Here is a 13,633-nt window from a genome sequence, read left to right on the forward strand (position 1 = left end):
TACATGAAAAACCCTATAGGCTTTACCAAAAAACTATTAGACCTAATAAATGAATTCAGCAAAGTAATGGGATACAAAATCAATAGTCATAAATTGATGGCATTTTTATACACCAATAATGAACTATCAGAAAGAGAAACTAAGGAAACATTCCTATTTATTATTGCAACAACAACAAAAAATAAGGTACCCAGGGATAAATTTAACCAAGGTGGTAAAACACCTGTACTCTGAAAATTATAGAACATTGAAGAAAGAAACTGAGGAAGATACAAATAGGTGGAAGCATATACCATGTTCATGGACTGTAACAATTAACATCATTAAAATGTCCATACCGCCCAAAGCAATCTACAGATTCAATGCAATTCTTATTAAAATACCAATGGCATATTTCACAGATATAAAACAAATAATTTCAAACATTTACATGGAACCAAAACAGACTCAGACTAGCCTTAGCAATTTTGAGAAAGAAGAACAAACTTGGGCCCTGACAGGTGTGGCTCAGTGGGTTTGGTGTTGTCCTGAAAACTGAAAGATCACCAGTTCAATTCCTGGTCAGGGCACATGCCTGGGTTGCGGGCCAGATCTCCAGCTGGGGGCATGTGAAAGGCAACCAATCAATGCTTCACTTGTGCATCAATTTTTCTCTCCCTTTCTCTCACGTCTCCTCTCTCTAAAAATAAATAATTTTTTTTAAAGAATAAAGTTGGAGGCATCACAATACCTGATATAAAAGTATACTATATGGCCACTATAATTAAAACAGTCTGGTACTAGCATAATAACAGATACATAGATCAATGGAACAGAACAGAGAGCCCAGAAATAAACCCATACCTTTATGGTTAATATTTGACAAAGGAGGCAAGAACATACAATGGAGTAAAGACAGTTTCTTCAATAAATGGTGTTGGGGAAACTGAACTGGTACATGCAAAAAAAAGAAACTAGACCACCAACTTACACCATACACTAGAATAAATGCAAAATGGATAAAAGATTTAAATACAAGTCATGATACCATAAAAATCCTAGAGAAAATCATAAGCAGTAAAATTTCAGGTATCCCACGTAGCAATTTTTTGCTGATACATCTCCTAGGGCAAAGGAAAGAAAGAAAACAAATGGGACTACCTCAAATTAAAAACTTCTGCACAGCTAAAGAAATCATCAGCAAAATGAAAAGGGAACCAACTGTGTGGGAGAATATATTTGCCAATGATACATTGGATAAGGCTTTTAATTTCCAAATTATTTAAAGAACTTACATGACTCAACACCAGGAAAACAAACCACCTAATTAAAAAATGGGCAACAGACCTCAAGAGACACTTCTCAAAGGAGGGCTTATCATGGCCCATAGACATATGAAAAAATGCTCAATGCTGCTAATCATCAGAGAAATGCAAGTTGAAACCACAATGAAATACAATGTCACACTTCTCAGAATGGCCATCATAAACAAATCAACAAACAACAAGTGCTGGCAAGGATGTGGAGAAAGGGAGCCCTTTTGCACTGTTGGTGGGAATGCAGACTGGTGCAGCCACTGTGGAAGGCAGGATGGAGATACCTCAAAAAATTAAAAAAGGATCTGCCTCTTGACCCAGAGAGCCCACTTCTGGAAATATATCCAAAGGAACCCAAAACACAAATTTGAAAGAACATAAGCACCCCTATGTTCATTGCAGTATTATTTACAATAGCCAAGATATGGAAGCAGCCCAAGTGTCCATAAAACAGCTATGGGACATTTACCCAATGGAATACTACTTGGCTATAAAAAAGAAGAAAATTCTACTGTTTGCAACAGTATGGATGGACCTGGAGAACATTATGCTAAGTGTAATAAACCAGTCATAGAAAGACAAATACCATATGAGTTCGCTCATATGTGGAATCTAATGAACAAACTGAAGTAACAAGCAAAATAGAGACGGTCTCATAGATGGAGAGCAGGATGACAGCTTGTGGGAGGAGCAGTTAGGGAGATGGCAGGATTGAGCAAAAAGGAAAAAAGACTCATGGACATGGACAACAGTGTGGTGATGGGTGGGGGAAGGGCAGTATAAAGGGACTAAATGGTAATGGAAAAAATACAATAAAAAAATCTTTCCTATTTGTGTATTTTATCCTTTTCTTCTTATAATTTTGTCTGTTTTTGCTGTTTATAATAATATAATTAGATAAATACAGGTTTAGAAATGTTACCTTCTTGATGAGTTTTCCACCATAATGTATTGACCATACTATGTCTAATAATGTTTTCTACCTTAAACTTTATCTTGTCTGATATTAATATTGTGGCACCAGTTTTCTTTTGGTTATATTTATGGCACATATTTTTTTCTGTATTTTTACTTTCAAACTTACTGTGTCCTTATGTTTTAGGTATAGCTCTTATAAACAGCATATAACTGGATTTTTAAAAATATAATTTGCCAGTCTGTGCTGTCTAACTTGTAAGTTTCATTTGTTTACCATTGTCATTACTAGTTTATTGCATTTCTTTTTGCCACCTTATTTTGTGCTCTCTGTTTACCCTTGTTTCTCTCTCTCTCTCTTTTTTTTTCTATTCATTTGTGCTTCCAGTATTAATGCTATTTTTATCCCCTGGTTGGGTTTGTGGAGGGGTTGAGCAGATGGGTATTTACTTGTTTGTTTTTACTGGAATCTATTTAATATGTTACATTTTTTAAGGGTTAGTTTAATTAAAACAAGATCATATCCATGAATTCACTTAGCTTGGCATATTAAATGGCAAAAAACCTTGAAATACGCTATGAGTATAGCATTACCACCAAATCATCTGTGTTGTGGAATTCCCACTCTTCTTTCAGGATACTCTGTGTTCTGTTTCTGACACCAAATGTCAGACATAAGACTAATTGAGTATGCTGATGATGTCAATCCATATGTTAAATATTAATATCACATTTCTTGGTTTAAAATATGAAGAGATATTCTAGTTTTTATACTCCCCCCAGAAGGTTGGTGTTATGGGTGGAATTATACCCCCTAAAAAGATATGTTGAAGTCCTAAGCTCCAGTATCTCAGAATGTGACCTTACATGGAAATAGGGCCTTTACAGAGGTAACCATGTAAAAGTGAGGTCATTAGGGTGGGCCTTAATCCAATATAACTGATGTGCTTTATTTTTTAAGTATATTTTATTGATTATGCTATTAAAATTGTCCCATTTTTCCTCCCCTTTATTCCTCTCCACCCTGCACCGCCCCTTCCCCCAGCATCCCCCTCGCCCCCTTAGTTCATGTCCATGGGTTGCACATATAAGTTCTTTGCCTTCTCCATTTCCTATACTATTCATAATCTTCCCCTGTCTATTTTGTACTTACTATTTATGCTTCTTATTCCCTGTACTTTTTCTCCCATTCTTCCCCCCCCTTCCTCACCACTGATAGCCCTCCATGTGATCTCCATTTCTGTGATTCTGTTCCTGTTCTAGTTGTTTGCTTAGTTTGCTTTTGTTTTTGTTTTTTAGGTTCAGTTGTTGATAGTTGTGAGTTTGTTGTCATTTTACTGTTCATAGTTTTTTATCTTATTTTTCTTAGATAAGCCCCTTTAACATTTCATATAATAAGAGCTTGGCAATGATGAACTCCTTTAACTTTACCTTATCTGGAAAGCACTTTATCTACCCTTCCATTCTAAACGATAGCTCTGCTGGATAGAGTAATCTTGGATGTAGGTCCTTGCTTTCCATGACTTTGAATATTTCTTTCCAGCCCCTTCTTGCCTGTAGGGTTTCTTTTGAGAAATCAGCTGATAGTCTTATGGAAACTCCTTTGTAGGTAACTGTCTCCTCTTCTCTTGCTGCTTTTAAGATTCTCTCCTTATCTTTAATGTTGGGTAATGGAATGATGATGTGCCTTGGTGTGTGCTTCCTTGGGTCCAACTTCTTTGCAACTCAGAGCTTCCTGGATCTCCTGGAAGTCTTATTCCTTTGCCAAATTGGGTAAGTTCTCTTTCATTATTTTTCAAATAAGTTTTCAATTTCTTGCTCTTCCTCTTCCCCTTCTGGCACACCTATGATTTGGATGTTGGAATGTTTAAAGTTGTCCCAGAGGTTCCTAAGCCTGTCCTAATTTTTTTTGAATTCTTGTTTCTTCATTCTGTTCTGGTTAAATGTTTATTTCTCCCTCTGTTCCAAATTGTTGATTTAAAACCCGGTTTCTTTCCCTTCACTGCTGGTTCCCTATGTATTTTCCTTTATTTCATTTTGCATAGTCTTCACTTTTTCTTCCATTTTGTGACCATACGCACCTATTTCTGTGAGCATCCTGATTACCAGTGTTTTGAACTGTGCATCTGATAGGTTGGCTGTCTCTTCATCGCTTACTTGTATTTTTTTTCAGAGTTTTGATCTGTTCTTTCATTTGGGCCATATTTCTTTGTCTTGGTGCTTCTAATATGTTGTAAGGGGAAGAGCCTTAAGTGTTCACCAGGGAGGGGCAACTCACATTGCTGCATTGTGACACTGTATGTGGGGGAGGGGTCTGAGAGGGAACAATGCCACTTGCTTGGCTCTTGGCCAGCTTTCACTTCCCTCTCTACCCAGAAGGAAATTGGGCCCTTCTAGTGCTGATCCCCAGGTGGGTGAGTTTGTGTATGTTCTAGGATTCTGTGGGTCTCTCCAATGAACTCTCCTGTGAGGCTGGGATTTTTTCCTGCTGCTGCTGCATCCCCCACAATATTTTACAGCCAGGAGTTTTGAGGCTTTCTTTTCCCATGCTGGGACCCTGGGTTGCGTGGTCTGTCTTGCTCCCCAGCTGTTCCTCCCGGCTTAGCTGCATGCAAATGTGGGACCACCTGGTCCACCAGCTGCCACCTTGCTGCACGTCCCCTCTGCCCCAGCTGCCTGTCTCCACTTCTACTACCAGTCTGGATGAATGTTTCTTGTTTAACTCCTTGGTTGTCGGACTTTCATACAGTTTGATTTTCTGGCAGTTCTGGTTATTTTTTGTTTTTGAATTTGTTGTCCTTCTTTTGGTTGTGGGAGGAGGCAAAGTGTATCTACCTACGCCTCCCTCTTGGTAGAAGTCTGAGAATTTTTATTATAAGTGGGTGCTGGAGTTTTAAATGCCTTTTCTGCATCTATTGGTATTACCTTTCATTGTTTCTGTGATGCATCACATTTATTGATTTTTGAATATTCAACCAATGTTGCATTGCTGGGATAAATCCCACTTGATCATGGTGTATAATTTTTTTTAATATATGGCTGGGTCAAGTTTGCTAATATCATGTTGAGGATTTTAGCATCTATGTTCATCAGAGATATTGGCCCATAGTTTTCCTTCTTAGTTGTTTGTGTCTTTATCTGGTTTTGGAATTAGGATAATACTGTACTTGTAAAAAGAGCTTGGAAGTCTTCCCTCCTTTTAAAACTTTTTGCCTTAGTTTGAGGAGGATAGGTGTTAGTTCTTCTTTGAAGGTTTGATAAAATTCTCCTGTGAAGCCATCTGGTCCAGGACTTTTGTTTGCTGGGAGTTTTTTAATTATTGTTTCAATACTGTTAGCTTTTATCAATCTACTCAGGTTTCCTGTTTCTTCCTGATTCAGTTTTGGAGTATCATATGTTTCTAGAAATTTATTCATTTCTCCCAGATTGTCCTATTTATTGGCATGAAGTTATTCACTGTATTTTCTTACAATCCTTTGTATTTCTGTGATATCAGTTGTTACTTCTCCTTTTTAATTTCTGATTCTATTTATTTGGGTCCTTTCTCTTTTTTTGTTGACAAATCTGGTTAAAAGTTTGTCAACTTTGTTTATCTTTTCAAAGAACCAGCTCCTGGATTCTTTGATCTTTTGAATTGTGTATTTTTGTTTTTGTTTTTTTTTTAGTCTCTATGTCCTTTATTTCTGCTCTGATTGTGATTATTTCCTTCCTTCCTTCTATTCATTCTGGGCTTTATTTGTTTGTTATTTTTCTAGTTCTTTTAGATATAGGATTAGATTGCTTATTTGAGATTTTTCTATCTTCATGAGGTAGGCCTGTAATGATATGAATTTCCCTCTCTGGACTGCTTTCATGGTGTCATGTAGGTATTGGGTTTTTATGTGTTCATTTTCATTTGTTTCTAGGTACTTTTTTATTTCTTTATTGATCTCATTGATAATCCATTCATTGTTTAATGACATACTATTTAACCTCCATGTACTTAAATGTTTTGTTTGAGTTTTTTAAAATTGAGTTTGATTTCTAGTTTCATGCCATTGTGATCTGAGAAAATGCTTGATATAACTTCAATTTTCTTGGATTTGTTAAGGCTTATTTTGTGTCCTAACATGTGGTCTATTTTTGAGGATGATCCATATGCACTTGAGAAGAATGTGTATTCAGCTGTTTGGGGATGCAATGTTCTGTAAATATCAATTAAATTCATTCAACCTGATGTGTAGTTTAAGGTTGCTCTTGCCTTGTTGATTTTTTTTTGTCTAGAACATCTATCCATTGGTGTTAAAATCGCCTGCTATGTATTGCTATTGATCTCTCCTTCAAAGTCCAACAAAATTTTCTTTATTTAAGAGTGCCTATATTAGGTGCATATATGTTTACAAGGGTTATTGGGTTGATACCTTTAATATTATGTAAGGACCTTCTTTGTCTTTTGTTATGGCTTTTATTTTGAAGTCTATTTTGTCAGATATAAGTATTACTACCTCAGCTTTTTTTGTCTCCATTTGCATGTAATATTTTTTCCATCCCTTCACTTTCAGGCTGTGTAAATCTTTTGTTCTGAGGTACGTGTCTTATAGACAGCATATATGTGGGTCATGATTTCTTATCCTCTTAGCTCTCCTATATCTTTTGATTGGAGTATTTAATTCATTTACATTTAAGGTTATTATTGATAGGTACTTTTTCATTGCCATTTTTTCTTTTATACCTACGTTCCTCTCTGCATTTCTTCTTCTTAAAACAACCACTTTAACATCTCTTTCAATGCTGGTTTGGTACTAATGAACTCCTTTAGTTGTTGTTGTTTTTTTTTTTATGTCTGAGAAGCTCTTTATCTCATCTTCAATTTCAAATGATAGCTTTGCTGGATGGAGTACTCTTGGTTGCAGGTCCTTGCTTTTCATTACTTTGAATAATTTATCTCAATCCCTTCTAGCCTAAAGTGTTTCTGTTGAGAAATTATCTAACAGTCTTCTGGGAACTCCCTTGTAGGTAACTATTTCTCTCATGCTGCCCTTAAGATTCTCTCTTTGTCTTTAAACTTTGCCATTTTAATTATGATGTGTCTTGGTACGGGTTTCTTTGGGTTTGTCTTGATTGGGACTCTCTGTGCTTCCTAAGTTTGTGTGACTTTTTCCTTCACCAGGTTAGGGAAGTTTTCTGTCATTATTTCTTCAATTAGGTTTTCCATCCCTTGTTCACTTTCTTTTCCTTCTGGTATCCCTATGATGTGCCTATTGTTATATTTCATGTTGTCCCAAAGTTCCCTTAAACTATCCTCATTTTTTAAAGTCCTTTTTTCTTTTTGTTGTGCTGATTGGGTATTTTTTTCTACCTTGTCTTCCAAATTGCTGATTCGATCTTCAGCTTCATCTAGCCTGATTTAAATTCATTCTAGTGTATTCTTCATTTCAGATACTGCATTCTTCATTTCCAACTGGTTCTTATTCATAGTCTCTATGTCCTTTTTCATTTTCATACTGATGTAGTTCTAAGTTCCTTGAGCAACTTTATAACCATTACTTTGATCCCTATGTATGATAAATTGCTTGACTCAATTTCATTTAGTTCATTTTCTGGAGATTTGTCCTTTTCTTTCATTTGGGATTGTTCTTTTGTCTCCCCATTTTAGCTCTTTTTATTTGTTTCTATGCGCTAAATATATTTGCTTTGACTCCCCATCTTCTTGGGGCGGGCTTATGTGGTAGGAGTCCTGTGGGATCCAGTGGTGCAATCTCTTTGTTCTCCTGAGCTAAATGAGCTAGGAATGTCCGTTGTGTGGATTATGTGGGCTCTCCTGATGTATTTGGATCTTGATTATTGTTGGCCTTTTTGTTGTTGGGATCTCCTCTGGCTGGCTGACTGAGAGGCTCAACCCCAACCACATCTGTACACTGTTGTATACGTGCTGACAGAACAAATCAAAACAGCACACAAAACAAAGTCAAGGAACATATAGCAAGGACTCATGGACAAAAACCAAAGGGGAAGAGTTGAGGGAGGGAAGGAGGGAGGGGGCAAGGGAAAGTGGTGTGGGGGAGGCAGAGACAAATGTATTTGAAAAAATAAAATAAAATTAAAAAAAAAGTTAAAAAAATAAAAATAAATAAAAAATTTAAAAAAAACCCAAACAAACAAAAACCCAGACCCAAACAACAGCAAAACCAATGACCAAATGGCAAAGAATAAAAAAATAAGAAAGAACAATAAAATAGTAAAAGAAAAAAAGAATACAAGAACACCAAAGGGAAGAAAAATGATTGTGAGAGTGGAGAAGGAACAGAAACAATAAGAGTAAGGAATACAAAGAGGAAAATAGTAAAAAAGAACAAAAATAAAGAATAAAAAATAAGAAAAGGAAAGAAGGAAAAATAGATGATGAAAAGGAATGAGTGAAATAAGATATATGAAAGAAAAAATAGAAGGAAAAGAAAAAATAACAGAGTTTAGTGTCTGTCTGCTGTGATCTCCCTTTGGATATGGCTCTGATGTTGTGAAGCTGGTGTAAACCAATGTCTGATGCTGTTCACATTTTTCCCTTCGTAGCCTGCTTGAAGCTACAAGCAAATCCCCGTTTGTGGCTGTCTCCTCTCAGCTTGGCTGCACATGGGATGGGCCAAGCTGCCCTGCCAGGCACAGGGCTCAGGGATGGGTCAACGAATGTCCCAAGGCAGTGCAGTTTCTGCCTTTGTTTGCCTCTGCCTGCAGGCCTGCTGTCAGTCTTAGTCACTGACCCAGCTATTTCTGAGAGGGCTTCTGGAAAAATTGGGAGGATGGGACCCCTGGATTTCCCATGGGGAGAAGGTGATGTTCAGACTTCAGGTAAGATGGTGGGTGTGTCACCCCACCCTGGAGCCACATGTCTGAGTCTGTCCCAGATTATTTCCCTGAACTCAGCAGGGTGGAGGCCCTAGTAAGTAAGTGGGTAGGGCCTCCACAGCCCAGAGTTTGGATCTGCCAGAAACCGAGAGTGTTTCTATGGCTCTCCTGTTGGGAGGAAGTGTTGATCTGGTTCCCAGTGTCACAGGGAGTCTTGGGGTGCCAAGGTCCCTAAGGTACAGTCATCCCCATGTTTAGAGTTGCTGAGATGTGTGTAAGCAATAGCTTCTTGAAGTTTTGAATGATCTGTTAGCCGGTTATTGGGAGTCCCACATAGCTGGACAAGGCCTGGGGGTGCTGCAATGACTGTGACATTGGTGGAGTCATATTTGTTAAGGAGGGCGTATGGCAAGGGGGAAAGGCAATCCTTAAGGGGGCTTAAATTATGTCCCCTATCTTCCCCTCCTGCAGTTGGAATTTTGCTAATACCACTTGAAGGGGTTGGTTCAATTTCCAACTAACACATTTTGAAGTATTTTTGGTATTTGCATTATTAGTTTTGTCAAAGTAGCAATGGGTACTATTAGGGAGGCAGTTAGAATCATAATTTGGGTAGCATCCTATATGTGACCAATTCAAAGTTTTGAAAATTTCTCTGTCAGAAGGATTCTCTAGAAATCTGGAACTTGAAATAGAGGCCAGAGCTTCAAATGGGTGATGGTCCTGGTGTGAGTATTATTATAACATGGGGTGCATTCTGTAGTACTGTTGCATTTAAGAGAGGTACTGGAGTAATTAAATGGCTTTAATTCTAGTGGGCTCATATGGAAGCACAAAGGAGGGTTATACTCCCATCTGACTCTTAAAGAGGAACGCGTATAATTAGCAGAAGAATTCAAAGCATTGATTAAAGATTCATTAGCTATTAGGTAGGCTTTTATATGAGTATTTTATCTAGAAGGAGTTTCTGGGTTAGGATGACATATCCAACATTGGGCCAGATTTTCTCGTGCTGCAAAGATTCGAGGAGCATTTACTAAAAAATTTTCATCCCATTCCCCTACACAGGGTGTAGGCGAGTAGAGAATAGTTAATAAAAACAACAAAGAGATTTTCATTTTGGACAATCATAGATATGATTTCATCCAGGAGGAAGTAAACAAGCCTTCATGCAGTGGACCAGTACTAATAGAAAGGTTTCGAGAAGGGTAACTATCCAGAACAATGATGATTTTAGTACATTGTCATCAATCATCACTTATCTTTTAGGGATTCCCCCTTTTGAACAGGAATCTGAGGTCCTCCAGTGGCTCGCAGGTGTAGTCTGGGCTTTGGGTCTCCAGCTGTTACTGAGTCAAATCAGGATCAGGGGGAGCTGGCTTCACTCTGGATATATGAACCCAACTATTGACCCCTAAAAGTTTGACAGCCATAGGACTGCCTGGTAGGGCCCTTTCCATTTAGGTCTGCTGGTGATCCCTCCTTCCAAGTTTTAAGTAGTACACAGTCCTCTGGAGATATGATAGTTTGAAAGAAAGTTCTCTTTCGGGGCTGGTAAAACTTTATTTCCTTATTCCTGTAAAGCTTTCTGTACTTGCCATAGTTTATTATATACTTAATTGCTTGATGGGTCTCTGTATCAAATATTAGATCTAGAGTTAAAAAGGGTTGGCCATACAACATTTCAAATGGGCTGAGCTTAGGTATTGGCCTTAGGGGAGCCCCTAATCCTCATGAGGGCTATAGGTAGTAACTTAGCCCAGTTCTCAGAAGTCTCCTGACAAAGTTTTGCTAATGTTCTTTTTAAAGTTTGATTTGCCTGTTTTACCTTTCCAGAGGACTGCAATCTCCAAGTGGAATGGAGATAATATTTTATGCCTAGAGCTTCAAAGACTGCCTGAGTGAGCCTAGAAGTAAAGGATGGCCCATTATCACTTTGTGGGGATCCTGGAAGTCAAAACTGGGGTATTATTTCCTTTAGGAGAGCTTTTGCTACTTCTGTGGCCTTCTCTGTCCTTGTCAGAAAAGCCTCAATCCGTCCAGTAAAGGTATCTATCAGGACTAGTAAGTATTTGTATCCTCTACAAGGAGACGTTTGGGTAAAATCAATCTGCCAGTGATCTCCAGGATAGCTGAATAGGTTTTATCAGTGGGGGCAGGGACGGCTTTTGCCCAGGGTCATTGCAGGCACAAAGAGTACAAGCCTAACAAATATTCTTTATGGTAGTAGCTATTCCCCTGCCCACGAATAATTTATTAACCATTGTCATTGTAGCATCCCTTCCAATGTGGAAGGAGTCATGCAAAGCCTTTTAAGAATTTCCACTGGGATGCCTGGGGAAGGAAGAGCCTCTGTCCAATATATATCCAGAGTCCTTTATGGACACCTCCTTGCTCCAAAGCCCAAGATATTTCCTCAGATGTATAGTTGGGCTTAGTATCTGAGCCATTTACAGAGGGGAATAAGGCCATTTGTTTGTCAGCCTCTAGTGCTGCTTTCTTTGCTTCTTGGTCTGCTCTCCTGTTTCCCTGAGAGATAGGGGACATATCCTTTTGGTAGCTTGTAATGCACGACTGCCACTAGCTCAGGGAGCCTAACTGCTTCCAACAGATTTAAGATTTCTGGTCCATGTGTAATAGGGGAATTCTTAGCAGCAAGGAGCCCTCTTTCTTTCCGTATGACAGCATGAGCATGCAGAACAAGGAAGGCATATTTGGAGTCTGTATAGATATTAACTCTTTTCCCTTGTCCTAGAATGAGAGCTCTGGTATGGGCTATAATTTAAGCTTTTGGGGCCAAGGTCAAGGGTGGAAGGGGTCATGCATTGATGGTGTTATATAAATTAACTACTGCATATCCTGCTTTTCTCTGCCCATTCTGTACAAAGCTGCTCCAATCGGTGAACCATTCGTCATCAGGGTTTTCTAAGGGTTGGTCTAGCAAGTCAGTCCTGCTGGAGTGAGTAAGATTAATAACATCTGAGCCAGAATGGGTCAAATCTGGGGATGACTTTGTAGGCATTAAGGAGGCTGGATTTAAGGCAATATAGGTCTTTACAGTTACTTCAGGATTGTCCAGAAGAAGGGCCTGATATTTGGTCAGTCTATTTCCTGTTAGCCAGAGGTGCCCTTTCATTTCTAAGACTCCTTATACCTAATGTGGAGTTAAGACCTCTAATTTCTGCCCGAGACTTAGTTTAGCAACATTCTCTGTTAGCACGGCTGTGGCTGCAACTGCTCTTAAACATGTAGGCCACCTGGTTGCTATGGTGTCCAGTTTTTTAGAGAAATATACAGCTGGTTGAGGTTCATTCCTTAGTCATTGGACTGAGTCCTAAAGCTATTCCTTGCTTCTCTGCTACGTATAGAGAGAAAGGCTTGTTTAAGTTAGGGATGCCTAAGGCCAGGGCCTCGACTAGGGCCTGCTTGATTTTATTAAAAGCCTGATCACGTTCTTTTTCCCATATAATGGGTTTAGTATCTGGCCCCTTAGTAGCTACGAAGCTACTAAGGTTTGGCAATTATCCTAAAGTTGGGGATCCAAATCCTACAGGACCCTCCCATTCCTAAAAAGGAGTGAAGCTGCTGTTTAGTAGCAGGTGGAGTTAACTCAGTGGTGGCTTTAATTCTCTCCTGTGATAATTGCCTAGACCCAGGAGTCAAAATATACCCTAAATAATTTACTTTTTGTTTGGTCATCTGAGCCTTCTTCTTTGATACCTGATATCCTCTTTCAGCTAGGAAATTCAGAGTCTGGATGGTATTTTGATCAGAAGCTTCCTTGGAGGGGCTGCAGATTGGTATGTCTTTACATATTGTAAAATGGCTCCTCCTTGTAACCGTAGCTCTCTAAGATCCTTTTCTAATACCCTAGCAAGGAGGTGGGGACTGTCCCTGAACCCTTGCTGCAACACAGTCCAAGCGTATTGCTGATGCACCATTGTCTTTGGATCAGTCCATTCAAAAGCAAACAAATACTGAGAGTCAGGATGCAAAGGGATGCAGAAGAAGGAAGGCATCTTTCAAATCTAACACTGAATACCACTGAGCATTGTCAGGTACCTGCGAGAGCAAGGTATAAGGGTTCGCCACTATTGGATGTAAAGGGACTACTGCTTCATTGACTAACCTCAGATCCTGGACTAGCCTATACTCTCCAGTGGGTTTTATCACTGGTAAGATGGGAGGGTTGCAAGGAGATTGATGAGGAACTATGAGCCCATGCTGTATAAATTTAGTTATGATAGGCTGTAACCCCTCCAAAGCCTCTCATTTAATACGATACTGTTTCCTGTGAAGATAATCTGACCTTGGCTTTCATTGGATTTTAACTGGTAATGCAGTCTTTGCTCTTCCCGGAATCCCTGACTCCCAAACTTAGCGGGTTACTGCATCCAGAAGAGAACTTGGGATTTTCTCCCGGTTTCAGCTACTACTGATTATCATGACCTTGCTTAACTCAAGTGGCTCTCAGAGAACTACAGGATGGTTCCCATTTGAGCTAAAAGGTCCTGCCTAACAGAGGAATAGGGCACTGATGAACAATCAAAACAGAGAGTTTGAATATTTGACTCTCAAATTGGCAAGTGATAGAGAATGTA

This window comes from Pteronotus mesoamericanus, unplaced genomic scaffold, assembly GCF_021234165.1.
Source record: "Pteronotus mesoamericanus isolate MK-2021 breed Mesoamerican mustached bat unplaced genomic scaffold, CSHL_Meso_final contig_57, whole genome shotgun sequence".
NCBI lineage: Eukaryota > Metazoa > Chordata > Mammalia > Chiroptera > Mormoopidae > Pteronotus > Pteronotus mesoamericanus.